The sequence below is a fragment of the Mercenaria mercenaria genome, chromosome 7 (assembly GCF_021730395.1).
Source record: "Mercenaria mercenaria strain notata chromosome 7, MADL_Memer_1, whole genome shotgun sequence".
Classification (NCBI taxonomy): Eukaryota; Metazoa; Mollusca; class Bivalvia; order Venerida; family Veneridae; genus Mercenaria; species Mercenaria mercenaria.
In genome coordinates, this window is record NC_069367.1 from 39,731,728 (window position 1) to 39,759,584 (window position 27,857).

General features: G+C 36.4%; 1 long non-coding RNA gene across 1 annotated transcript; it reads left to right on the top strand.

The window, feature by feature from the left end:
- Positions 1-13,772: 13,772 nt before the first annotated feature.
- Positions 13,773-27,655, top strand: LOC123555456 (uncharacterized). Its single transcript, XR_008371710.1, has 6 exons — positions 13,773-13,827; positions 14,156-14,290; positions 17,112-17,230; positions 21,000-21,220; positions 22,985-23,123; positions 26,544-27,655. It is a non-coding gene; the product is annotated as an uncharacterized LOC123555456 (long non-coding RNA).
- The last annotated feature ends 202 nt before the right edge of the window (positions 27,656-27,857 follow it).

Genomic DNA, 27,857 nt, shown 5'->3' on the forward strand with positions numbered 1-27,857 from the left:
TAAGCGATTAAGATAGGAACTTGGTTATCTTGGGTCCAACAGATCCCTTAACTGTTGATCTAGCCTGCAATTGGTACCATTGAGGATTCCGGTGCTTATATATCCGTAAATTGGAGCCTAGTTAGAGCAACTGGTCTACAATCCTACGCCGGAAGGGATTGGATAAAGGTTGTTTCTTTGGGTTAAGAAAGATGAGAATCAGGGTGTAAGCTAGGTCATACGGTCCAGTTATTACAGAACTGGAGTGGAGAAACTTGTTACTTTCGCCTAACCCACATGAGGTCTTTTAAAAATGTAATTCAAAGTTGTAATTGGTCATCTAAGTTGAAATGTCTGTTACCATGTAAATTGAGAAAGCCTTGTTAACTCTATAGAAGAGGTATTCTCTGCCTAACTTACTTGAAGCATGTCGGAAGGTTTAGTTTTAAGAGATTAAGATAGGAACTTGGTTATCTTGGGTCCAACAGATCCCTTAACTGTTGATCTAGCCTGCAATTGGTACCATTGAGGATTCCGGTGCTTATATATCCGTAAAATGGAGCCTAGTTAGAGCAACTGGTCTACAATCCTGCGCCGGAAGGGTTTAGATAAAGGTTGTTTCTGTGGGTTAAGAAAGATGGGAATCAGGGAGTAAGCTAGGTCATAAGGTCCAGTTATTACAGAACTGGAGTGGAGAAACTAGTTACTTTCTCCTAACCTACATGAGGTCTTTTAAAAATGTAATTCAAAGTAGTAATTGGTCATCTAAGTTGAAATGTCTGTTACCATGTCAATTGAGAAAGCCCCTGTTAACTCTATAGAAGAGGTATTCTCTGCCTAGCCTACTTGAAGCATGTCGGAAGGTTTAGTTTTAAGAGATTAAGATAGGAACTTGGTTATCTTGGGTCCAACAGATCCCTTAACTGTTGATCTAGCCTGCAATTGGTACCATTGAGGATTCCGGTGCTTATATATCCGTAAAATGGAGCCTGTTAGAGCAACTGGTCTACAATCCTGCGCCGGAAGGGTTTAGATAAAGGTTGTTTCTGTGGGTTAAGAAAGATGGGAATCAGGGAGTAAGCTAGGTCATAAGGTCCAGTTATTACAGAACTGGAGTGGAGAAACTAGTTACTTTCTCCTAACCTACATGAGGTCTTTTAAAAATGTAATTCAAAGTAGTAATTGGTCATCTAAGTTGAAATGTCTGTTACCATGTCAATTGAGAAAGCCCTTGTTAACTCTATAGAAAGGTATTTCTGCCTACTACTTGAAGCATGTCGGAAGGTTTAGTTTTAAGAGATTAATATAGGAACTTTGTTATCTTGGGTCCAACAGATCCTTAACTTTTTGATCTAGCCTGCAATTGGTACCATTGAGGATTCCGGTGCTTATATATCCGTAAAATGGAGCCTTGTTAGAGCAACTGGTCTACAATCCTGCGCCGGAAGGGTTTAGATAAAGGTTGTTTCTGTGGGTTAAGAAAGATGGGAATCAGGGTGTAAGCTAGGTCATAAGGTCCAGTTATTACAGAACTGGAGTGGAGAAACTAGTTACTTTCTCCTAACCTACATGAGGTCTTTTAAAAATGTAATTCAAAGTAGTAATTGGTCATCTAAGCCGAAATGTCTGTTACTGTGTCAATTTAGAAAGCCCTGTTAACACTATAGAAGAGGTTTTCTCTGCCTAACCTACTTGAAGCATGTCGGAAGGTTTAGATAGAAACTTGGTTATCTTGGGTCCAACAGATCCCTTAACTGTTGATCTAGCCTGCAATTGGTACCATTGAGGATTCCGGTGCTTATATATCCGTAAAATGGAACCTTGTTAGAGCAACTGGTCTACAATCCTACGCCGGAAGGGTTTAGATAAAGGTTGTTTCTGTGGGTTAAGAAAGATGGGAATCAGGGTGTAAGCTAGGTCATAAGGTCCAGTTATTACAGAACTGGAGTGGAGAAACTAGTTACTTTCTCCTAACCTACATGAGGTCTTTTAAAAATGTAATTCAAAGTAGTAATTGGTCATCTAAGTTGAAATGTCTGTTACCATGTAAATTGAGAAAGCCTTGTTAACTCTATAGAAGAGGTATTCTCTGCCTAACTTACTTGAAGCATGTCGGAAGGTTTAGTTTTAAGAGATTAAGATAGAAACTTGGTTATCTTGGGTCCAACAGATCCCTTAACTGTTGATCTAGCCTGCAATTGGTACCATTGAGGATTCCGGTGCTTATATATCCGTAAAATGGAGCCTAGTTAGAGCAACTGGTCTACAATCCTGCGCCGGAAGGGTTTAGATAAAGGTTGTTTCTGTGGGTTAAGAAAGATGGGAATCAGGGAGTAAGCTAGGTCATAAGGTCCAGTTATTACAGAACTGGAGTGGAGAAACTTGTTACTTTCTCCTAACCTACATGAGGTCTTCTAAAAATGTAATTCAAAATAGTAATTGGTCATCTAAGTTGAAATGTCTGTTACCATGTCAATTGAGAAAGCCCTTGTTAACTCTATAGAAAAGGTATTCTCTGCCTAGCCTACTTGAAGCATGTCGGAAGGTTTAGTTTTAAGAGATTAATATAGGAACTTTGTTATCTTGGGTCCAACAGATCCCTTAACTGTTGATCTAGCCTGCAATTGGTACCATTGAGGATTCCGGTGCTTATATATCCGTAAAATGGAGCCTAGTTAGAGCAACTGGTCTACAATCCTACGCCGGAAGGGTTTAGATAAAGGTTGTTTCTGTGGGTTAAGAAAGATGGGAATCAGGGTGTAAGCTAGGTCATAAGGTCCAGTTATTACAGAACTGGAGTGGAGAAACTAGTTACTTTCTCCTAACCTACATGAGGTCTTTTAAAAATGTAATTCAACGTAGTAATTGGTCATCTAAGCCGAAATGTCTGTTACTGTGTCAATTTAGAAAGCCCTGTTAACACTATAGAAGAGGTTTTCTCTGCCTAACCTACTTGAAGCATGTCGGAAGGTTTAGATAGAAACTTAACCGGTTATCTTGGGTCCAACAGATCCCTTAACTGTTGATCTAGCCTGCAATTGGTACCATTGAGGATTCCGGTGCTTATATATCCATAAAATGGAACCTTGTTAGAGCAACTGTCTACAATCCCACGCCGGAAGGTTTAGATAAAGGTGTTTCTGTGGGTTAAGAAAGATGGGAATCAGGGTGTAAGCTAGGTCATAAGGTCCCCCTTATTACAGAACTGGATGTGGAGAAACTAGTTACTTTCTCCTAACCTACATGAGGTCTTCTTAAAAATGTAATTCAAAGTAGTAATTGGTCATCTAAGTTGAAATGTATGTTACCATGTCAATTGAGAAAGCCCTTGTTAACTCTATAGAAAAGGTATTCTCTGCCTAACCTACTTGAAGCATGTCGGAACGTTTAGTTTTAAGAGATTAAGATAGGAACTTGGTTATCTTTGGTCCAACAGATCCCTTAACTGTTGATTTTGCCTGCAATTGGTACCATTGAGGATTCCGGTGCTTATATATCCGTGAAATGGAGCCTTGTTAGAGCAACTGGTCTACAATCCTGCGCCGGAAGGGTTTAGATAAAGGTTGTTTCTGTGGGTTAAGAAAGATGGGAATCAGGGTGTATGCTAGGTCATAAGGTCCAGTTATTACAGAACTGGCGTGGAGAAACTAGTTACTTTCTCCTAACCAACATGAGGTCTTTTAAAAATGTAATTGGTCACTTAGGTCACTTGGTCAAATCAGTATGAGATGCGAGACTTTGTTAAGCGATTTGGCATAAATTGTCTCCTGATTTTTGTAGAACTGTAACAAATTTCTTGATTATTTTAAGTAATTTGATGTAGGTTAAAATTTATAGATGCCCTTTACGTAATTGGTCAGAGTGAGCATAAGGGACATTATGTTATGACGCCTGTGTCTGTCTGTCCATCCGTCTGTCTGTCCGTATGTTAGCAATTTCTTGTCTGTTCTGTAACTCTTGAAACCTTGAAAGATTTTGAAGAAACATGGGATGTTGCCCGAGCCGCCCTATTTGTATGCTATTTTAAGGTCAATTGTCACACTTAAGTTCAAAGGTTCATATGGCTTTTTTGTGTGTTCTCTCTGTAACTCTTGAACTGCTTGAAGGATTTTAAAGAAACTTGGCACAAATTTTCACCACATCAAGATTATGTGCAGAGCACATGTTTAGGATGGCTCGCTTTAAAGTAATGGTCACACTTGGGGGTCAATGGTCATACTTTTGGGCATATATTGCTCCGCATTGCGGTCCACTTGTTCCTTTTTCTGCCAATCTTCCAGACTTTTGAGATGTTGCTTCAAAAGATTGGCAGAGTTGCATTTTGTTACAGCTGCCAAGGCCTAACAGATCCCTAAACTATTGATCGAACCTGCTAACGGTACCATCGAGGAATCCGGTGTTAATATGTCCGTAAGATGGGAGTCGTGTGAAAGCAACTTGTCTACAATTCTGCACCGGCAGTGTTTAGATGAAGGTTGTTTCTCTGGGTTTAGTGAGATGGGAATCAGGGATTGTTAGGATTTTATTTCTTTCAGGTCCATACCTTGCCTATGACAACTGTTTGTTCCGTCCATACTTACAGTCGGCAGGATTTTTCTTTCAGCGTCAAACTGCACTAGGGAATCTGTATGAGTTAAGCAGGATTTTTTCTTTTCCAGTTTCAAGTCTGCCTAAGACACAACTTGTCATGTTCAAAATGAAATTTTGAAGGCAGAATTTTCTTGCAGATTCCAAGGCCTGAAGATCCCTTAACTGTTGACCAAGACTGCTTTACGTGACCATCGAGGATTCCGGTGCCAATATATCCGCAAGATGGAGCGTTGTAGGGGTAACTTTTCTACAATTTTGCGCCGGGGGTTGTAGATGATAGGTTGTTCCTTTGTTGAGGAGATGGGAATCAGGGATTTTGAGGATTTTTCTTCCTTTCAGTACAGACCTGCTAGGCAAACTAATGTGTGTTAATCTTGGACGGAACATACATTAAAGGAAGGATTTCTATTTATTTCAGATTCGAGACTGTCAGGAGCTTGGGAGGATTTTTTTTCAGTTTCAGAAATTTAACAGAACATGCATCTTTTATTTTTGTTGTATTAGTCGCTCAGCTCAAATTTCGCATGTTATTCTTATTAAAGCAGCTTTCTTAGTATAACCATTTTGTGGCAGTTTTTCCTGTTTTGGTTTATTTCTAATTTTAGTCTTGAGAGCAAGAGACGTTCCTATGGCATAGCGAGTGTTCGAACCCATGCATATGTAATATGCCTGTCTGTTCACATGTCATCTTCATTAGTAAGTATTTTCATACAGTATATACTTTAAGGTGGTTTGGACACAAACATCCTATTTAAGGCAGTTATGCATAGTTGCACATATATTTGTTTGCATGTTTATACATGTACATGAGGTGTTTAAAATACCTTGAAAAAAGCTCAAATATCTTTTTTCTGGTCCGTTTTTTGCTGATTTTCATAATGTGATATATCATAGTGTTATTTCTAGAGCTCAAAAGGGGCAGGGTGCTGTCCGAAAGGGGCAGGGTGCTCTTTTAGATGTGAAAGCGACCGTAGCAGTAGTTGCATTTCTAGATGTCTATAGCTAATATGTATTCCATTTATCTTTATTACACACTTAAAAGAAATGTCACAGAATAAAGTGCTAAATCTTCCCAAAACCAGTAACAATTTATTTATTTATTTATTTATTTATTTGGGTTTTACGGCACACCAACACAGTATAGGTTATATGGCACCAAACAGGACTACAAATTTTGGTTTCACATCTCATTTACATCGAAATAAAATCATGAGGTATGGAATCAAAATTTGCATACCTGCTGGAATCACAGAGTTACAGCAAAACCAAGTGTTAACACCCTATTAGTCGCCTCTTACGATCATGCAAGGGTAAGGCAGTGGTTCCAATTCTTTTCATACATAGATCGTCCCAGAACCACATGGGGCAAAGTTTACAAAGGCTTTTTATTTACTTTATAGTTTAGGTTAAATCATTCAAGCCTTTCTTTTAAAAATGTCAGCAAGAATGTCAACTTATTCATATGAATGTGAAATAGTGGAGGACCTTAATATAAGCTTAATCTTGAAACCAAGATAATGTTGTAAACAACATAGTTAAATGCCTGTTTCAGTCACATTGTAAACTGATAATTATCAAAAGTCCTGTTGTATTTATCAGGTCTTTCATCAATATTTCATTAACAGAAAAGTGCTAAATTACAGTAAGGTTAAAGTTTACAAAATCGCATATCCAAAAGATACTATCCGGATACTGGTACACTTTCGGAATGTTGTCTGAAAGTAGTTTTTACTCAGTTTAAATGACCCACTAGGGTAAATCAGAGAAAGGTCTACATATTTTGATGTTTCTCATCATAAAAAATGCACCGACTGTCAGCTTATTTGAAGGAAATATGGAAAAATTGAATACGACATCGGGATCTTGATCTTGATTTCGAAGCCTTCCGGCCGCAATAACTCATCGTTGTCGTCTCGATCTCCGGTAAATATGTCTTACAATGTAAATGTCTCTCAGGTAGTGTTAATAAAACTCGTGAACGGACATTCTAAACTTTCTTCTACTTTCGATAATCATTAAAATTCATGCGTTTTCTAGTTTAAATTACAGTAGAATCAAACTGCATTGATATATACTGGTTATACTAAACGACGGTCTAATTTAAATTTTGCCCAAAGAAATCTAGGGCACTTTTCACGTGCTCAGTAATCAGCTGGCTGCTTACGCACGCTTTTTTGACATTTCACAGGATCCATACTCTTTATCAATTTGTTTTAACACTTCATAGATTCTCATTACCTGTGTGCACTCGCCGTGACGTAATTTGCGGATCAAAAAATCGTCGAGGCATGTCAACAGGGAAATTGGCGGGATTTAGCCGAAGATCAGAGGCAAGAGGGCACATTTTACGGGCGTCGCACTAGAAATAACACTATATCAATAGAACAAACTGAATGTAAGCACTTAAATAACAGGTATCTGAACCTGAACATTATTTATACTGTTAAAAATATCTCCCTTTATACAGCATGATGACACAGATTAAATAGAAGTTATTCCACTGGAAAAGTCGAGAGTCATGCAGCAAGCAATGAGTCCAGTGCCATCTCCTGCAGTAGTTGGACCTTCAAGCAATTTCAGCACGACTTCTGTTTTATCTATTCCAAATCATTGGTTATTGAAAACTTCCAGAACTGCATGGTCAAAGAAGTAGACATGAAAAGAAAAAGGATTATATTACTATCTATGGACTCCATGATAGATACCTATGGAGGCAGGCCAAAGACACAGAAACCCTGCAACTGACTGGGACACTGATGGCATTGTATCCAATACTGAGGGATAATACAAACAATGGACTTTGGAAGAAGTATGTATTTAGGCATTTAGATCCGATAGATACATGCATGAACATTCTTTTGTCATTTTAACATTCTGTTGAGCAAATGATAGTCATAGTATCTTTCAGTTTTCACATGCAAATCCAATCTGTAAGAATCTTTTTTAAAGCAGAGGATGCAATCAAGCAAATAGTATCAGACTTTTTAGCTCGTCTGTCATATAGTGACAGGGTGAGGTTTTTTGATCGCCCTTTGTCCGCCATTCGTCCATCATCGTCCGTCCACAATTTCTTTTGAACACGATAGATACCACATTTTGCAATCAACTTTAATCAAACTTGAACATAACTTGTAGTGGCATAATATCTCGGTTCCTTTTCGAAAACTAGCCAGATTCTATCATGGGTTCCAGAGTTATGGCCCCTTAAAGGGCCAAAATTTGCTATTTTTTGTTTGTGAATATGATAGAGACCACAACTTACTATCAACTTAAATACAACTTGCACACAACTTGTATTGGCATAATATCTCAGTTCCTTTCGAAAACTTGCCATATCCCATCATGAGCTTTTGCAGCCATATAGACTTCATTTATGGTTTGATTTGATACAAACTTGAAAAAATATTTTTAACAATAATAAATATTGGATTTCATGATGAATCTGTCTGATCCAGTTACAGGTTCCGGAGTTACAGCTTGCTAGGAATGTTTGTATGCATGAAATATCATATGAATTTTCATCTGGGTCATGTGGGTCAATAACTAGGTCACCAGATCAAATCAAAGAATAAACATGTTTCCACCTATCTTCGGAAAACTATGAAGTCTTAGATGATTTCAAATATGGGTTATGTGGGGTAAAAACTAGGTCAGTAGGTGTAATCAATGGAAAGATTGTATACACATTACATGCCACTTTTTTGCGTCAAATTTTCCGAAACTTTGTAAGAATGTTCATCATGAAATTTTGGATAAGTGCTCATGTGGGATAAAAAAAAACTGTCAGTAGGTCAAATCAATTGAAAAGAATGCTTGTTTACACTCAAGAAACACAATTTTTGGTCCAGTCTTAATGGAAATTGGTCAGAATAATTGTTTTCATGAAATCTCTAGATAAAACGTGTTTACACTGTTATGTTGTGTTATTCAAGTGAGCAACCTAGGGCCATCTTGACCCTCTTGTTTTTTTATAGAGTTGATACCACTTAGATACACATGATTCTTCCATTTTTTGTAATATTTAGGATCATGCAGACTTTTCTGACAGTTGCCAGACTGTCTGACCAAATTCCTGAATTTTAGACAAGCTACCTTAATTACCTTTGTAAACTGGGAATTGATAAAAGATGTAACAAAATTGAAATGTTTACTGTTTAGCTACCAGATGCTATCTGTTTTGTGCAATACTAAGGAATAAATTTTAATGAATAATAGAAATACTTGTCAAATAAATTTTCTCAAAGTGATACAATAATTATAACTTTGTAATTTGTCCAGTAATTTCACAAAGCTAGAAAATTATTTAACATGTAAAAATCATAGCAGCAAATGGCATAAATTGACAGTACTAGATATCATTATTTTACTTGGCTTGATCAGAAAGTTTGCTTGGAAAATACAATTTATTGATTACACTTTTAGATGGCCACCAGAGAATCGGAATGTCTGTAAAAATGGAATCCTCGAAGAAAGTTAATTGTTTTTATACTCCCGAAGGGACGTATTATGTTATGGTCCCGGTGTCCGTCCATCCGTCCGTTAGCAATTTCGTGTCCGCTCTGTAACTCTTGAACCCCTTGAAGGATTTCAAAGAAACTTGACACAAATATTCACTACACCAAGACGATGTGCAGACCGTATGTTTTGGATGTGTCATTTCAAGGTCAAGGTCACACTTAGGGGTCAAAGGTCATATAAGTATGTTTTGTGGCCGCTCTGTAACTTGAACTGCTTGAAGGATTTCAAAGAAACTTGGCACAAATGTTCACTACACTGAGACGACGTGCAGAGCGCTTATTTCGGATGACTAGCTTCAAGCGCTTGTTTCAGATGACTAGCTTCAAGTTTAAACCCGCCTGCTTAGCTCAGTAGGTAGAGCGTTGGACTACGGATTGTGGGTCGTGAGTTTGATCCTCGGGTTGGGCGTATGTTTTCCCTGACTATTTGATAAATGACATTGTGTCTGAAATCATTAGTCCTCCACCTCTCATTCACGTTGGGAAGTTGGCAGTTACTTGCAGAGAACAGGTTTGTACTGGTACAGAATCCAGGAACACTGGTTACGTTAACTGCCCACTGTTACATGACCGAAATACTGTTGAAAAAAGGCGTTAAACCCAAAACAAACAGTTTCGAGGTCAAGGTCACAGGAGTGAAAGGTCATGAGTGTGTTTTGTGTTCGCTGTGTAACTTTTGAACTGCTTGAATGATTTCAAAGAAACTTGGCACAAATGTTCACCACACTAGGTCAAGGTCACACTTAGTGGTCAAAGGTCATATGTGACTGCTTTGTGTAAAATTTGCTCTGCACTGCAGTGCTCTTGTTTTTATTTGGCATATCCCTTTTTGTTCTCTTACAATATTTTTTTTGAATAACTTCCCTTTTATGTTACTATAAATAGCTTATTTTGGGAAAAAACTGAGACCACTTTTCTGTGGTACACATGGATGGCTGTGGTACAACATGGATGATACATCCAATTTCTAGATGTATTTTGACATTACTTTACCTGGTAAGAATTTTTTTTGTGGACTTAGAATTTTTTTTTTTTTTTGGAATTTCTTCTTTTTTGTTGTTCCTGTCCTTTGGGCTTCAACAATCAAGTTTTTAGCTCACCTGAGCAGGAAGTGCTCAAGGTGAGAAGTGATTGCCCTGTGTCCATCGTCTGTTGTTAGTCATCCGTCCGTCCTTCTGTCATCAACAATATGACTGTTAACACTCTAGAGGTCACAATTTTTGCCTAATCTTAATGAAACTTGGTCAGAATGTTACCCTCGATAAAGTCTTGCACAAGTTTGATATTGGGTTATTTGGGATCAAACACTAGGTTACCAGGTCAAATCAAAGGAAAAGCTTGTTAACATTATAGCTCAAGTTCAAATCTGGGTTGGGTGGGATCAAAAACTAGGTCATCGGGTCAAATTAAAGGAAAAGCTTGTTAACACTCTAAGAGGCTCATTTATGACTGTATGAAATTTAGTCAGAATGTTACTCTTGATGATCTTTAGGTCAAGTTCAAATCTGGGTCATGTGGGGTCAAAAACTAGGTCACTGGGTCTAATCAAGGGAAAAGCTAGTTAACACTTTAGAGGCCATATTTATGACTTATATCATAATGAAACTGTCTTGATGATCTTTAGATCAATAGGTCAGGTGAGTGATACAGGGCTTTCATGGCCCTCTTAAGTTTTGCTCTCATCCTCAGATGTAACCCTTCGGGCGTATTCTGCCCCGCTTGGCAGCGCTCTTGTTCATGAAATTTAGAAGAAAAAAAGTGTAATTTTGAGTATAATAAGGCAATTATTGCCTTTGTTTGATGCTTTATCAAAAATGTAAAAATAGGGCATGGCTTTATTATGCAGTCAAATCTCATAAACTTCCTTCAGAGTGTCTGAAATATTTAATTGAAATGTATCTTTCATTGTATAATTACATTATTCCTGGCAGCAAAGATTTTTCTCAAGGAAGAAAAATATTTTAATTTCTTAATATTCTCACTTCAGATTAGATTTTATGTACATAGTAACCCCAAGCCATATTACATAGATATATTTTTTCGATAAGGAATGTCCCCAACCCCCTTGGATATTGTTGCTATGTCTCACAAGCTTTTTCCAAGATGGCGGATTTACATGCTACTTCTACAATGGATTCACTTGAGAAAGTACCAGAAAATTTCTAGTACATTTTTGCCAAAATTTAGTTCTAAAAGCTTGTCAGATCGGGTTCTTTATAGAGGTTTAAACTATTTCACACAAAGTTATATTGACAATATTAAGATTTATGAGGAAGCAGCTTGGGGGTCTGTAAAATGTCAGTGCTGAATATCAATGTGAGTCGGAGGAGCAACCTGAAGTGCAGATAGATATATGCACATCATCTGAAAAAATCACAAAGTGACCTGTTCCTGCAAAATGGGATAACGTACATTTATAAAATGAATCTATGTCTAAATCATTTTTCAACAATCAGCATCTCAAATGATTGCAATTAATACACGTATGCATTTTACACTTTTTAATAGATGCACACAAAAAAATCACGTTCGTTAAAAGGTGCAAAATCATAATTTTATAGTTTTTGTTTTTTTTAAACTATCTTAACAAGAGGGTCATATTTTGATTAAAGTAGGTGACCTAGTTTTTGAATCCACATGACCCAGTTTCAAACTTGGCATAAAGATCATCAAGATAAACATTCGGACCAAGTTTCATTAAGATAGGGTCATAAATATGGCGTCTAGATTGTTAACTAGCTTTTCCTGTCATTTGACCAAGTGACATAGTTTTTGACCCCATATGACCCAGTTTTGAATTTGGCATAGGAATCATCAAGATAAGTTTCGTGAAGATAAGGTCTTAAATGTGGCCGCTTAAGTGTTAACAATCTTTTCCTTTCATGTAACCAGGTGACCTAGTTTTTGAATCCACATGACCCATTCAAACTTTGCCCAGAAATCATCAAGATGAACATTTGGACCAAATTTCATGAAGATATGGTCATAAATTTGGCATCTAGTGTTAACAAGCTTTTCCTTCCATTTGACCAGGTGACGTAGTTTTAGACCCCATATGACCCAGTTTTCATACTGATCAAGTTTCATGAAGATAGGGTCTTAAATGTGGCCTCTTAGAGTGTTAACAAGCTTTTCCTTTCATTTGACCTGGTGACCCTAGTTTTTGACCCCACATGACCCAGTTTGAGATCATCGAGATAAACATTCTGCGGAAGTTTGTATTAAATTGGAGCATAAATGAAACCTTTACCGTATATGGCTGAAAGGGCCAAAATAGAAAAGTTTGCTCCTTTTAGGGGAAGTACTTCTAGAACCAATGATGGAATTTGGTCGGTTTCAAAAGTAACTAAGATAACGTTGTGACTGAAGTTGTTTTTAAGTCTGGTTAAAATCGAATGTAAGATGTCACTTCTATCGTGTTTACAAGGTAAAATTAACATATTTTGACCCTTTCAGGGGTCAGTCAGGGGCAGTAACTCCAGACCCTATGATTAGATAAGCCGGATTCATGATAGAATCCAAGATCTATTGTTGTTAAGGATAGTTTGCAAGTTTGTATCAAATCAAACCATAAATGAAGTCTCTATATGGCTGTAAAAGCAGTTTTTCGCCCTTCAAGGGGCCATAACTCTGGAACCAATGATGGGATCTGGCCAGTTTTCAAAAGGAACAGAAAATTATTCCAATACAATTGTATCAAATCAAACCATAAATGAAGTCTCTATATGGCTGTAAAAGCAGTTTTTCGCCCTTCAAGGGGCCATAACTCTGGAACCAATGATGGGATCTGGCCAGTTTTCAAAAGGAACAGAAAATTATTCCAATACAATTGTGTGCAAGTTTTATTAAAATCAGTTGCAAAATGATCTTTATCATGTTCACAAGCCAAAAATAGCAAATTTTGGCTGTTTAAGGGGCAATAACTCTGGAACCAATGACCGGATCTGGCCAGTTTTCAGATTTAAAGGAACTGAGATATGCCAATTCAAGTGTTTTCAAGTTTCATAAAAATCGATTGCAAATTGTGGTCGCATTTCTCTATGTTCATAAGAACATGTGAATGGACGGACGGATGAAGGGCGATGACAAAAGCTCACCCTGTAACTATGTGGCAGGTGAGCTAAAAATGCCAAATCAAGTAAAGAAAAAAATTACGCTCAAGTCGGGAGCTGCAGTTATATATAAATATTTTCATGCAGTAATAAATATTGTCCTGTAGACTTGACCAATACTCACGGAGGAGTACGTGTAACGAATGTTAAATGTAAATCTTTATAATTAAGGCAGTTTACCTCTGGTACCCTCTGTTACAAACGCTTTTCAATTTTGAATGGAAAAAATCTTACTTACATGTTTCATAACATATTCTATCAGTAACTAAGTTTCATGGCCTTAATTCATAAGAAAAATAGCAAAAAAATTTCTAAAAAATTCTGTTTTATTGTCGTAACACTTAAGGCCAGTGCCTTAGAAAAAGCATTAAATTTTCCATATCTCTCATTTCATTTTCAGATTAAACAGATATTGTTCTCACGCTGCTGGTTTAATCAAATCATTACGTTGGCTAAAATTTCCACAACTTTGTGTGTTCCTGCAGAACAAAGCTACACCAGTATCCTGCAGCAATGGAATGTTCCCCAGACTGATAAAGTTAACCAGTGCTACGTGGTTGTTATGCAAACCATGCACTGAGGACAGAAAACTGAAGCCTATAATAGTGCCGTAAAGATGTTAATTTCAAGTAAGTGATACTATAATTGTTAAGAATATTTTACTTAATAAACAAACAAATCAGCAGGTGTTAATGTTTTAATATATTTTTTGTGGTACATTTATCATCATTTAAATTGACCTATTCTTGTGTATTTATGGCAACAAGCTTTACTGAGGATATGCTGACATTTAAAAATAATTAACACAGAAATGCAAATTTACTAGCTGTGCAAATTATAACTTAATTGTCTCGTGTTGATTCTAAAAGCAGCTGAGAAAATATCTAAATTATTTGAGATCTAAATTTTTTATGCAGTGTACATTGTTTTACAAAATAGATTTATTTGACATTTCAGAATTCCCAGATTAACAACATAATAGATGTAGACAATTTGGTGGAAATCAACTGGGTGCTGTTTGAACAGAGTTTGGGTGTTGGTAGTAACACAGTATTTGGCCCTGTTCCTTTAGGATCTCTTCTTAGTTACCAGGTAAATCAAGACACAGGCACTCGGGGTGTAGCATGGACCCCACCCAACCCTCAACCCCCAAAGCCCCTGCTGCTACGACTCTGTTAAAAAACTGCATAAGCTTGTACCACTTAGTTACAATTAAGATAATAAAATTCTGTGACATAAAAGTTACTTTTTAGTACTTGGGATATAGGGTATGTTTTTTATGTCACAGAATTTTATTATTTATGTTTTTATAGTTTTTTCCACGGTCCTAGCAGAGGGGGATGGGGTGGATGGGGTCCAGGCGCACGCAACACGCCGAGTGCCTGTGAATCAAGACAAATGAAAATAATACCTAGGTTTGGAAATCTTAAGTGAATCCCCACATTTAACAGGACAATCATATTATTAAAATAACTTGAAAAATGCTTATTTTCAAGAAGAAATAAAACGTATTTCAGTTTATACTATTAGCTAAATTTCACACATGGAGACCTCGTTCCTCATCAGTTTTCATATGGCTTATCTTTGATAAAGGAATTTTACACAACAGAATTTTATACATTTTAACTTTAGCAATAACATGTTCAGTGTTAACTCTTGGCTATTTTTTGTCGGAGATGTGTCCGAGACTGACATCTGAGATTTAGACGCTGCATATGGAGGAATGTTTAGATATCAATTCTTTTGTTGTTAAGTCTTTACCTGCCATAATCGCATCTCTATCCTTGATACATCTTTTAATAGCTTTAACAAATTATAAAATCCACTTTCCTCATATAATTTTGTCCGATATCGATCCAGTAAATAGTTCTGATATAGAAATTACAGAACCTCTAGGGTCACAACAGTTAAGGTCTTTAAGAGTGGTACTAAAGTTGTAGTCACTGTAACACTGACTTTAAATATAATCCTAAAGCACAAGGAGTCTCACTTTTCAACACAGTTCCATCTATGATTATTAGCATAGTCGGGAATTCCTCTCTGAAATCCGTTGGCATTTTAGAAATTATGGTATCTCTGTGGCCAAAGCAAGACTATCTGAGCCAACCTATAATACATGTGATCTATCCAAGTACTAAATACAACACTGACAAACTGCATGCTCAAAGAAAACCCACATTGCTAAATCTTTTAAGACCATGTCCATGCCTTAAATGACAGTGTCAACAAAAGTGCATTTTCATTTGTTAAACTAAGTAGGTGTCTTCTACTGGACTCGTACTTACCGTACACTTTCGTTATTATCCAGGAGAAATTTTAGTAAATAAGGTGGAAATCTAATATATGTTATTCCAGTGTATATTTAAACATTTTTCAATGTTCCTGTTTTCGACAATTTCTGCAATGGGAGATGATTCGTTTTGCCTCCCTCATCCAAATATCGTGCATTTTTTTTTTAGCAGTTGATTTCTGTCAGTTAATGTAGAGTGGGCAGAACAAGGCTTGGCATTAAATTTAAAACTACATTATTTTAAATCTAAAAAATTATTTAACATTAACTTACCATATTTCTTTATCTTCAGTTTGTAGAACAATCTTTGAGTATTAAAGTGATGAAAATCTGGATCGATCCCTCTATGGTAACATGCAATATATACCAAATGAGATATACTGTCGAATTAAAAAATGTGGTCTTCTTGGCAAGTGCACAGAACATCTGACTTCAGATTTTTTAGAAGAATACGCTTTTTGTATGTAATAAGTGACCACATAACTTGTCCCAACTGCAACATCTTGCACATCAGTACAAATATGGGCAGTATCGTTTTTTAGCTCGCCTATTCAAAGAATAGGGGAGCTATCCTACTCTCCCTGGCGTCGGTGTGAGCTTGAGCGTTAGCGTCACACAAATGTTAGTCTGCGTACCACCCCAAATATTTTCAAAGTCCATTGAGATATTGCTTTGATATTTTGCATACTTGTTTACCATCATGACGCCAGTCTGTAAAAAGGAGGAGGCAACTCTATCAAGCATTTTGACTGAATTATGGCCCCTTTTCAACTTAGAATATGCTTATTATAATGTTAAAGTTTTACTCATAGCTTATATTATACTATCAAGCACTGGGAATAGTCGAGCGCGCTGTCCACTGACAGCTCTTGTTTATTCCAAAATCTACCTTTAAATTGATAGAAACGCATATTTCTGGGCAAGCTGATGGACTGTTAACCATTTCCAGATTGAGGCATTGCCTTGTTTCATATTATTTCAATGCTTTTTAGCTCAACTGTTCGAAGAATAAGTAGAGCTATACCACGGCATCTGCGTCACACTTTGGTTAAGTTTTATGTACCAGTCTACATTTTGACAGTCTTTTGAGATAAAGCTTTGTAACTTTCAACACTTGTTTACCATCACCATATCCAGTTATAGGCAAGAGTACATAACTCCATCAAGGATTTTGGCTGAATTATGGCCCCTTTTGAATTAGAAATCGTGGTTAAGTTTTTTGTATTGGTTCATATTTTGTGTAAAGTGTTTGACATATGGCTTTGAAACTTTTATCACTTGTTCAGTATATTAGTCTATATCTGTAGGCAAGAGTACATAACTCTGTCAACTATTTTGGCTGAATGATTGCCCTTTTAGGACTTTGAAATTCGTTCTGTTTTTGTATAAGTCCAGTTTTGTCAAAGCTACTTGACACATGGCTTTTAAACTTCAAACACATGCTTATCATCATGATTTCCATTTGCAGGCAAGAGTACATAACTCAGACAACACTATTTTGGCTGAATTATGGACAATGATTTGTAGGCAGGGGTCTCGACCAATTTAACTTTTTTTCTAAAGATATAGGTCAACATGAATTGACAAAAATCACTTGTATGAATCAAAAGTTCTTTATTTCAGAGATCAGTTGTTGGATTTCGTAGAAGAAGAATGTATCCTGATATAACACTTGTAGCACCAGAGGCCGAAAAAAGAAAAAGGTAGTGAACATGAAGACAACACAAATATAGGTAACAAAGGTAAGTTCAGTATCATTTAACAAGGATTTGGTTATTTAAAGTACTGTATTTTCCCGAATTAAGGCCCCCCCTCTAATTAACGCCCCCCACCCATTTTGGAGGGGAAAAAAGTCAACAAGTACGGGAAAAAATCACCTACCTCATTTTTATAAGTCCACATAATAAGTAATTTACAGTACTAAAGTCCAATGTATTAAAAATTAAACACACTTTTAAACAGTCCATGTACTAGTAGTACATGATGATCATGTACCGTAAGTCCAAAACATTTGTACTTAGTACGGTACGTAACAGAAAATTAAACGGTAAATACATTTTTGTTTTGTTTTTACACCACTCGCTCACACGCTTCCTGCCGACTTTAAACAAACTTGCAGCAATGTGTTTACGATATACCCTTTTCTTTGGCAGTTTTAAGAACTTTTAATTTAAAAGCAGGCACAGCAGTGTGTCAAACCATTGACATTGTGTATTACGCTATTATTTAGCTACCCGCATGTACTAAGGAAAATGTTATCGGAGTACACAGCTGTTTGGGTCATGACGTAATGTGTAGTGTCGCGAGCGTGTCAAAAAGCCAGACATGGAATACACGAGGTACCGTATTTAAATGCATAAAAGACACACTGCATTAAATTGGATGCCAAATAATTACGTTTTGGGGGGATTAAACAACACAGAAACACTTTACAGCTAGTTTGAACGATGTTTTTAAGTTTTGTAAAAATTTTCATTTTTTATTTTTTTACCTCAAATAAACGCCCCCTCTTTGGAAAATGTAACGCCCCCGGGGGCGTTAATACGGGAAAATACGGTATAAGTGCAACTGTATGGTATTTACTTTTAAGTGTGATTGAAATGCGCGCACTATTTTCAGTGGTGGTTTATTAAGTGATGACTGTGTACTTGGATCAAGTGTTGTTATATTTTTCGGTCCATTGAGATCATGGAGTCCATTCAGTATCTTTGTAACAGAATTCTGCTTAAGCTGGTGCTAGGGGGCATAAGTGGTGTTGCGTTTTCCATTACCTCTCATTAACAGACTCAGTCAAACCAAGTCTATTATTTTGCTTGGTTGCATTCCATTTAGCTTCCAAAGGATTTTTTTTACAGATTTTAATTATTAACTATCACAACAGCAAGTGGCGGTATTAAAACGTCTCTACATAGTTTGATTCAGTATTGTTATATTTTCTGGTCCTTCAGGATCACAGAGTCCATTTAATATCTTTGTGATAGAATTCTGCTTAAGCCGGCGCTATGGGGCATGAGAGTGTGCACTTCCCCTTATGTCCGTGTGATCCGACCTTGCAAAATCAATGATAGCCGAATACAAAATCCCAGGTCTAGCTACAGTTATAATGACCCTTTTATTATATACCTAGTGCAGTTTTTAGCTCTCACCCTGGCATCAGCCTCGGCGTCGGCTTCACACATTGGTTAAAGTTTTGCATGCAAGTACATATGTCTATCATTTAAATGCATGTAACTTTGAAACTTATTTTATATTTTTCAAGGTCAATTGCCAACCTCACTGGGTCAATTCCCATAACCCTGTCATGTATTTTGGCCAAATTATGTCCCCTTTTGGACTTGGAAAATCCTGGTTAGTTTTGTGTGCAAATTACCATCTGCAAAACAAATGCAGATATTAAATTGAAACTTCACATGTGTCTTTGGGTTTATGAAACTAGATCTAGTTATTGCATCAAGTCCCCTAAGTCTGACATGTATTTTGGGCAAATTTTGCCCCCTTTTGGACTTAGAAAAAATCTGGTTAAAGTTTTGGTTGAAACTCTATTGATTTTTAGCTCGACTATTCGAAGAATAGTCTAGCTATTCTACTCACCCTGGCGTCGGCGTCGGCGTCGGCGTCACACCTTGGTTAAGTTTTTGCATGCAAGTACATGCAGCTATCATTTAAAGGCATATAGCTTTGAAACTTATTTATTCTTTTTCTAGGTCAATTACCAACCTCACTGGGTCAAGTTCCATAACTCTAACATGTATTTTGAGCAAATTATGCCCCCTTTTGGACTTAGAAAATTCTGGTTAAAGTTTTACATGCAAGTTACTATCTCCAAAACTAATGCAGATATTGAATTGAAACTTCACATGTGTCTTCGGGGTTATAAAACTAGTTGATAGCACCAAGTCCCATAACTCTGACCTTCATTTTGGCCAAATTATGCCCCCTTTAGTACTTAGAAAATTTTGGTTGAAGTTTTGCGTGCAAGTACATACAGCTATTACTAAAAGGCATATAGATTTGAAACTTATTTTTTCTTTTTCTAGATCAATTACCTACCTCACTGGGTCAAGTCCCATAACTCTGACATGTATTTTGGCCAAATTATGCCCCCTTTTGGACTTAGAAAATTCTGGTTAAAGTTTTGCGTGCAAGTACATACAGCTATTACTAAAAGGCATATTGATTTGAAACTTATTTTTTCTTTTTCTAGATCAATTACCTACCTCACTGGGCCAAGTCCCATAACTCTGACATGTATTTTGAGCAAATTATGCCCCCTTTTGGACTTAGAAAATCCTGGTTAAAGTTTTACATGCAAGTTACTATCTCCAAAACTAATGCAGATATTAAATTGAAACTTCACATGTGTCTTCGGGGTTATAAAACTAGTTGATAGAATCAAGTCCCATAACTGTGACATGTATTTTGGGCAAATTATGCCCCCTTTTGGACTTAGAAAATCCTGGTTAAAGTTTTGCGTGCAAGTACATACAGCTATTACCAAAAGGCATATAGCTTTGAAACTTATTTATTCTTTTTCTAGGTCAGTTACCAACCTCACTGGGTCATGTTCCATAACTCTTAACATGTATTTTGAGCAAATTATTCCCCCTTTTGGACTTAGAAAATTCTGGTTTAAGTTTTACATGCAAGTTACTATCTCCAAAACTAATGCAGATATGGAATTGAAACTTAACATGTTTCTTCGGGGTTATTAAACTAGTTGATAGCATCAAGTCCCATAACTCTGATATGCATTTTGGTCAAATTATGTCCCGTTTCGAACTTAAAACTCTTTTGATATTTAACATTTTGGGTAATAATTTCCTGCTTCTGTGACAATATTTCGAATAGTCGAGCTTGGCTGTCTTACGGACAGCTCTTGTTTAGCGTTAGATTAATATTCCTGCTTCTGTGACAACAATTTGAATAGTAGAGCACTGGCTGTCTTACGAACAGCTCTTGTTGTATGTGCTATTTATAGAACTGTGTCAGGTCATGTATATTAACGCTTAGCCTGCTGGCGGCTTTGAAGTGATTCTGCCTTTGCAACGAGTGCAGACCAAGATCAGCCTGCACTGCACTGTTCACCATTCAGTCAGTAACTTTTTGGTAAGCACCCCTTTTAACATTTAATGGCACTGTCCAAATTGAAAGAAAGATCTTTTCATTATAGAAATCTAGCAAAGTAAGGATTAATGGAAGTAGTCTGGCAACATACAATTACAAAAAGTACATTAATACGTTGTTGTTGTTTTTTTTCTGTCCATTCATATTCACTTATCAAATACAAGCCAATTTTTTTACTGAATTTTTATAGGTATATAAGTACAATTTCTAACAACATGACCTAGTTTAATATGAATCTTGCATGATCCTGCTACTTCATTAATGATTTAATATATACAAGTTTACCAATTTCAGTTATTTATTTTATTACATTTTACAATATTTTTGAAGCGTACTTAAAACACAGGACTAAAAAACATGTATCAATAAATATTGAAATTATTTCAGAAAATAATGATAAAGGAAAATCAACAGAGAAAGTGGAGACAGAATGATGATGGTGTAGAAAATAGAAATATCACTCAATTAAGACCAGTAATTCGGCATCTGTTAGGCAGTTGCTGAGGCTCACCTTGGAGGAATGAGTCCTGAACTTACAAGATATGTTAGAGAAAAGCAGAATTCTGGAGCTGCAGAAGATGTACCCATTATTCATAAAATCAGAATTTGTGAGTATCTTAGCTATCCATAGTGATTTTTGTCGAGCCCGCTTGTGGAAGTGAAGACATAGCCTGGTAAATTTGCGTGCATTGTACATCCGTCGATGTGTGTCGGAACCATAACTTTGACATGCATGGAGCAGTTGGTTTATATTTGGCATAAATGTTAACCTCAATGAGCCAGAACGTTATGATGTCAACCCCAGGTTCCTATCTCAAAGGTCAAGATCACAGATGGAGGTTCAAGGTCATGTCAGATCTTGACAGCTTGTCCAGACCATAACTTTGACATACATGGAGCAATCTGAATTATATTTGGCATGAATGTTAACCTTAGTGAGACAGAGAATCATGCACAAACCCAAGGTTCCTGTCTCAATAGTCAAGGTCACAGTTGGTGGTCAAACATCATGTCAGATCTTGACAGCAGGCGGGCTTGACATGTTGCTCACGGACATCTAGTTTTATTGTTGAGCCTGATTGCAGTAAACTTGACTTAGTCGTCACTTTTGGCGAGTCGTGTATGTGCGTGCGTCCGTACTATTTTGTCCGGACCATAACTTTGACATGCATGAACCAGTCTTGTTTATAATTGGCATGAATGTTTACCTCAATGAGAAGGCATGTCATGCACAAACCCCATGTTCCTATCTCAAGGGTCAAGGTCACAGTTGGAGGTCAAATGTCAAATTGAATTCAAGCATAGTGGGATTTTGATGTAACTTGGCATGAATGTTCACCATTATGAGACAGAGTGTCATGCGCAAGAACCAGGTCCCTAGGTTAAGGTCAAGGTCACAGACAGCTGGCAGGCTCGACATTCTGTCCATGGGCATACTTTAATTTTTCGTTTTATTAGCTCATCTGATTTTTTGAAAAAAAATGATGAGTTATTGTCATCACTTGAGCGGTTGTCGGCGTCGGCGTTGCCTGGTTAAGTTTTATGTTTAGGTCAGCTTTTCTCCTAAACTATCAAAGCTATTGCTTTGAAACTTGGAAGACTTGTTCACCATCATAAGCTGACCCTGTATAGCAAGAAACATAACTCCATCTTGCTTTTTGCAAGATTTATGGCCCCTTTTGTACTTAGAAAATATCAGATTTCTTGGTTAAGTTTTATGTTTAGGTCAACTTTTCTCCTAAACTATCAAAGCTATTGCTTTGAAACTTGCAACACTTGTTCACCATCATAAACTGACCCTGTACAGCAAGCAACATAACTCCATCCTGCTTTTTGCAATAATTATTGCCCCTTTTGGACTTAGAAAATCATTTTCTTGGTTGAGTATTATGTTTAAGGCAACTTTTCTCATAAACTGTCAAAGCTATTGCTTTAAAACTTGCAACAGTTTTTCTCAATCATAAGTGGACACTGTACATCAAGAAACATAACTCTATCCTGCTTTTTGCAAGAATGATGGCCCTTTTCAGACTTAGAAAATCATGGGTAGGACAATATTTCTATTATACAAAAAAAAATCAGATGAGCGTCAGCACCCGCAAGGCGGTGCTCTTGTTTTTTTAACAATGGCATTACATAATGTTTATAAGGCGCTGACGTCAGAATAAAGACTAAACTGAACTCTTTTAAAGCTTCAACATTTTTCTTAGTTGTCCTTTGGATTAATTAATGGAAAACACGGAAGTATAGTATGCAAGGTTTGTGAAATAAAATAAGGTTTAATTAGGACTTAAAGTTCATATACCTATGATGTCAACAATTTCCTTTACTCGATGAAAGAAGCAGCAATATTTTCTTTGGTTTATTCAAAGGTGATCTACTCAACTCCCACAGAAATGAACTTCAATAGAAGAGCTGTATGTAAGGTAGAGGAACAGGCAGATTGAACATTAGACTTTGTCAGTGCAAAGGGGGCAGTGAAGTTCAGTCGTTCTCCGCTAAAAACAGATGGTATGATTTGTTTTTCATTGTTTTTGTCATTTTTAGCTCACCTGAGTCAAAGGCTCATGGTGAGCTTTTGTGACCACTCAATGTCCGTCGTCCGTCATGTGTCATGTGTCCGTCAACATTTTCTAAAAAAATCTTCTTCTTGAAAACCACTGGGCAGAATTACACTAAACGTCACAGGAATGTTCCTTGGATGGCCCTCTTTTAAAATTATACAAAGAATTTAATTCCATGCAGAACTCTGGTTGCCATGGCAACCGAAAGGAAAAACTTTAAAAATCTTCTTGTTCAAAACCTCCAGGCGTAGAGCCTTGATATTTGGCTTGTGACATCATCTAATGGTCTTCTATGAAGATTGTTCAAATTATGCCCCGGGGTGAAAAGAGGCCCCGCCCTTTACATAGACTTATATAGGAAAAAACTTTAAAAATCTTCTTGTCTGAAACTGCAAGGCATAGGCTTTTGATATTTGGTATGTTGCCTTGCCTAGTGTTCCTCTACCAAAATTGTTCAAATTATGCCCCTGGGTTGAAAAGAGGCCCTGCCCTGAGAGTCCAAAGTTTAACATAGACTAAAATAGGGAAAAAAATCTTCTGGTCTGAAAGTTCAAGGCCTAGGCCTTCGATATTTGGGATGTAGCATTGCCTAGTAGACCTCTAACACGATTGTTCAAATTATGCCCCTGGGGTGAAAAGAGGCCCCGCCCTGGGGGCTGGGGGTCACTTGTTATATGACATATAGGAAAAATCACTTCGAAAATTACCAGATCGTATTTCCTAGACTTTTTAAGTATAATTACCTGATGACTCCACGTGATTAGGGATCACCTTACTGTGACCTTGACCTACTGACCTACTTTCTTCTTTTTTAGCTCGACTATTCGAAAAATAGAGGAGCTATCCTACTCGCCCCGGCGTACCACCCCAAATATTTTCAAAGTCCATCGAGATATTGCTTTCATATTTTGCATACTTGTTTACCATCATGACCCCAGTCTGTAAAAAGGAGGAGGCAACTCTTAAGCATTTTGACAGAATTATGGCCCCTTTTCGACTTGGAATAAATGTTAAAGTTTGCGTACCACCCCAAATATTTTCAAAGTCCATTGAGATGTTGCTTTCATATTTTGCATACTTGTTTACCATCATGAACCCAGTCTGTAAAAAGGAGGAGGCAACTCTATCAAGCATTTTGACTGAATTATGGCCCCTTTTTGACTTAGAATTTGCTTATTGTAATGTTAAAGTTTTACTCATAGCTTATATTATACTACCAAGCACTGAGATTAGATGAGCGCGCTGTCCACTGACAGCTCTTGTTAAGATACAGCCTTGAAATTTGGATGACGTCTACAGTTTTGCACACTGATCTTAAAACTGACTTCCAGTGACCATGAATGTGACCTACTGACCTACTTTCTTAATACTTTAGCATCAGTTTGCCATTTGAAACATGTGGCTCGTATTTCTCAGGTGAGCGATTCAGGGTCATCATGACCCTTGTTGCTTTTTACCTTGAGTATACGTATATTCAAAGAATAGGTAAAGGTGTTGCACTCACCCTTTGTCAACATTCCGTGTCCTGATTTTGTAAAGTTATTGTATTTAAGCTTGTATCTTAGTAACCACTTGTTAAATAACCGGTTAATTGTGTTGAATTATCTTGTAGTGCACAGGTTTCATAACTGTATTTTAGTAATTTACAAAATTATGCCCCTTTTTCGACTTTCATATTCATTCATTTGACAAGGCTGTTGAATAGTTGAGCCCAGCTCTTGTTTTTACTTAACTAGATATATCCAATAGCGGCTAAACTAAATATACTGTTTTCCTGGAACTGAACTACATTTAAACAGTGTATCTCAGTAAAATCTAGTTTAAGTTCAAGAACAGCCAGTTCAGACAAATATCTTTATAATAATAGCCCGTGAATGAAAGTTAATGGACAGTGTGTATTCATTAACTAGAGTAATTTTTAGCTTGTCTGATTTTTGATAAATATCTACCAGGTATTGTTATCACTTGATCTTCAGCTTCATTGTGTCATTAGTGGAATGAATATGTAGGCAAAGACCCATAACTCGAAAAACCATTTTGTGAGAATTATGGCCCTTGGTGTACTTAGAAAATTTGACTTTCTTGGTTAAAATTAATTTGTTTAGGTCCACTTTCTCCCAAAAACTGTAAGAGCTACAATTTTGAAACTTTGCACACTTGTTTATCATCATAAGTAAGTAGACAAAGAACCATAACTATAACCTGCATTTTTTTTTAGAATTATTGCCCTTTTTATACTTAGAAAATTTGAATTTCCTGAAAAGAATTTTGTTTAGGTCCACTGCTTGAATACTGTAAGAACACTAGCTTTGAAACTTTGCAGACTTGTTTAGTATGTAGGCCAAGAGCAGTAATCCTGATTTACATTTTGTCTGAATTATGGCGCTTTATGTACTTAGATAATTTGATTTTCTTTTTATTTCTTTCAAATTGAAGTTTGGACATATTATGAACATTAGAATATGTGCTTTTGTTTCTTAAATATTTTTAAAATTCGAAATCAAGAAAAAAAGATGACGAGTCAGGAGTCAAACCCAGGACTGCTGCGGCAATAAAAACATTTTCCAGTCACCATAACCAATAGCGCTATAGTGGAAATAGTGAATTATGACTTTAAAATACAAATATTTATAATTGAGACAGTTTACCTGGAGAAAAACGTTTTTCAATTTTCATCATAAAAAGTAGTAAAAACAGCAAATTCTCATGCGTTTCTGTAACATATAGTTTTTCAGTAATCAACTTTTAAAGCCTTCTTAAGAAATACATGTATAGCATTTATTTCCAGATACCTTAAAAAAAATTCTTTTGTTGTCAAATGATCTGGAGGCCAGTCCCTTTAAGTCCACTTTTCTTGAATTTTATAAGAGCTATAGCTTTGAAACATTGTACACTTGCTTATTCTCATGAGATTAGTATGTAGGTCAAGAACCATTACTCTCTTTTTGCATTTAGTCAGACTAATGGACCTTTTTAATGTAGAAAATAGGTATTGGTTGCTTTTTGTTTAAGTTGACTTGAAACTTCATACATTTTTTTTTTTGATATCAGTTAAGATCAAGAACCATAACTCTTTTATAACATATTGTCGAGCACCTTCAGATGAGCGATGGCACCCACAGACGGTGCTCTTGTTCTTTGATGTCAACAATTCATAATAAAAGAAAAAGATGCATATCTATATAAGCCAAGACTAGTTCAGTAACCATATATTTGAGAGCAATATCTCCAGAATTATGATGCTTGAATCAGGCAAAATTTTGTTAAACAAATACATGTGAGAATTTCATCCCTTTGAATAAATTTAATCTGTGATTATTACTGCAAGATTTGTGTTTTTTGAGATAGTTTGCCACTCTTGTTACAGATTGACGACACTGGGCGGACTGAGCACAGGAGCATAAAGGCCTAGCAGACAGGACATTCTGGAAACAGAAATTGTTGCAAGACCTTATCCATGACAACAATAAACAAGGCTGTGAGATCATACAAGTCATTCACAGATGCTATGCCTGAGGAAAATATATTGTAGAACCAGAAATTTTTGCTATCTTCCCAGTATGTGTCACAGAAATAAACATGTTGTGACAGGACTTTAGTGGTTCAATATTGAAGTGAAAATGACAAGAGAATGTTTAAAAAATGGAGGAAATCTTTTTATGCTACTACATGCAGAGAATGGAAAATTAAACGAAAAGGCTAACTTTTTAGCTCACCAGTGTCACATAGTGCCCGTAATCCATCCATCCATCCATTCAGCTCTGTTCAGTTTTATTTCAGAAAGTATACTTAGAGCTCTGTTCAGTTTTATTTCCAACATATAGCTCTGTTCAATTTTATTTTTGAGAGTATACATATAGCTCTGTTCAGTTTTATTTTTGAGAGTATACATATAGCTCTGTTCAATTTTATTTTTGAGAGTATACATATAGCTCTGTTCAGTTTTATTTCCGAGAGTATACATATAGCTCTATTCAGTTTTATTTTTGAGTGTGTGAATATAGCTCTGTTCAATTTTATTTCCGAGAGTGTAAATATAGCTCTGTTCAGTTTTATTTCTGAGAGTGTAAATATATCTCTGTTCATAGTTTTATTTCTGAGAGTGTATACAGTTTTATGATGTGTGTGTGTGTTCAGTTGCAAGAAAGAAAATGTTCAGCATTTACTATAGTTCATGTGTGGCCGAGTTGTAATGGTCCATGACATTGGAACACTCGAGTACCCTTTCCTTCAGATGGATGCAGAATTCTTTCATGTGAGGAAGACAAAAGTTTGATGGTTGTACCCAGGTCTTCTTTATGCACCCATGTAAATTTGAAATGCCACTACTTTGTTGTTTTGCAGGTTGAAACTTTTAACATGTCAAATCGGATGTACTTCATACTTGTTATATATACTTTTTGCCGTTGTGATGAAAATATTGCATTGTTTTTGTGTGTTTTGTCTATTATGATTGCAGTAAGTAAACTTTAAACATTATTTGATAGTTTGTCTTATTTATTACTGTACTGTGAAATTGTGAAATTTCGTGGTTTTGGTCCAAATGGCAATTTCGTGGGGATATGAATTCATGGATTACAACTTTTGAACATAAAGTGAATGGGAATTTTATATCGAGGGCTGAGCGCGAAACTATTGTATCTTGTTCTTTATTCATATACAGTTACAATAGTTTCGCGCT